The 1,925-nt window shown below is 38.3% G+C and overlaps 1 non-coding gene across 1 annotated transcript; it reads right to left on the reverse strand.

Annotated features, from left to right (window-relative positions):
• Positions 1-1,853: 1,853 nt before the first annotated feature.
• On the reverse strand, positions 1,854-1,925 carry trnap-cgg (transfer RNA proline (anticodon CGG)). The gene has a single exon. It is a non-coding gene; the product is annotated as a tRNA-Pro (tRNA).

The following is a 1,925-nucleotide window of genomic DNA, read 5'->3' on the forward strand; positions in this document are numbered from 1 at the left end:
CATCAGTTCTGTAGTCAACATCCTCTTGGAAGACACTCCTTCATGAATCATCCACTTCACTTGAAGAATAACTTAAAGTTATAGAAGATTTGACTGCGTAACATTATGCTACTGTGCGAGTTTAGTCTTGTTTAAGCCACAAGGATGATTAAACAATTACACAACCAAAACCAGTGTGCAAACCTTTTATTTTTTTTTCTGTGACCAATTGTGAACTCAGCATTTTGCTTCACAAATATACCAAACATTCTAAAGAGACTCGCCAGGCCGGACACTCGGGGTCTTCGTCTCACTTTCTTTATGCACAGTAGTGTGTCTACAGTATAATGCCTGTGGGATGACACATAAACATCACACACAGCTGTAATGTGATCACCACCACAACATACGCACTTTTACAGGTGGACATGCATCTTAAACTTAATACATGTGCATCAATCTGTGTATGTTGTGCAATTTATGAAGTACTGCTCTAGACATCCTGCAACACTCAATTAACTCATCTTACAACAAAGTCGTCTGTACAGATTATGAGTAACCGCAAAGGCATTACAAAATGCTAGAGGTGTAATGCAGTGTCAGTAGCTATATCCTTATCTGTATATTCCTATCTTTAAGAATATGTGTGGTTATGAACTCTTTTAGTCTTAAATAGATGCTCTGTGAACGCTTCTGGTAAAAACAAACCAAAAAAAAAATTAAAAAAAAAAACAAAAAAAAACAGTGTGTCTCCTGTTCGCCTTGCTGTTTCTCAGGAACATGACCAGCTGTGTTTTTCTGTCTTATTAACTTCTAACTAAGAGAAAGAAACAAGTGAGTCTGGTCAGAGAATGATTATTTATAACCGCAAAAATCGAACAAAAAACAAGTTCCAGCGATGAGGAGACATTCCACAACATTTAAGGCTACTATTAATGGATAAAGTATGAAGGTTTATTAATGCTTTTATACAGAGAAATATAATCATTGGCAAATTGCTGTGGTTTTCTCATCTGTCCAAATGACTAGATCTGGATTATTACTAAAAGTGGATCAGATGAAGCGGTTTTTCAAAATAATAATGTTATTTACTATAATAGGAATGTTCACAGACAGCTGAGGACATATTACATTAGCTACAAACCCTCAAGGTAATCTTGTGTGTGTGTGTGTGTGTTATATGTACCAGATGTTATGGGTTTTTTTTATGGCGCTCGTTGTCACATGTTCTGCTCAATAGGTTTGGCGTGGTGCGACTATAAATCAGACAAAGAGCCGTTTTGAACTGTTTGCTGACAATGTGCAAAGTGTAAACATGTACGCTGTAGCCATTGTTCCTTCTCCCCTGTGGTTTTCTCCAAATACACATACCATCAAGGTCAAGGAGATGGCACGCTCAAAGCCTTTAAGACAACTGAGCATGACGACTAAATGAAACACATGTGGTCCCAGGTCAGTTAAACCACCTACAATGGCAGGAAACACCAAGGCTGAGACAGCGAGACAGTTCTCTGTTATTGTCTGGGACATGCTCGTTGTGTCTTATGTAAACTGTGTTGTTGGGGCGTTTTCCAGTCTATTATATTTACATTTACATACACTCTGTCGCTTGCTTTATTCTTTATACATTTGCTTCCATTGTTTATTTCGCTTGATATCACAGTGTGGTAAAATTCTGAGATTCTGATTGGTCAGAAGGTGTTGAGTAAGTTCCTCTAAGATCATTTCTGGCTGAAAACCAAATTACAGGTTAATATAATGTGCGGATTTGCCGTTTTTTTAGTAAGGGCTCTCCACATACTCTGTGCCTAATAAATGGACATTTAAAGATAGATAGATACTTTATTCATCCCAAAGGGAAATTCACCATAAGAGGGCTCGTCCGGGATTTGAACCCGGGACCTCTCGCACCCGAAGCGAGAATCATACCCCTAGACCAACGAGCC

The sequence above is a fragment of the Hemibagrus wyckioides genome, linkage group LG17 (assembly GCF_019097595.1).
Source record: "Hemibagrus wyckioides isolate EC202008001 linkage group LG17, SWU_Hwy_1.0, whole genome shotgun sequence".
Lineage (NCBI taxonomy): Eukaryota > Metazoa > Chordata > Actinopteri > Siluriformes > Bagridae > Hemibagrus > Hemibagrus wyckioides.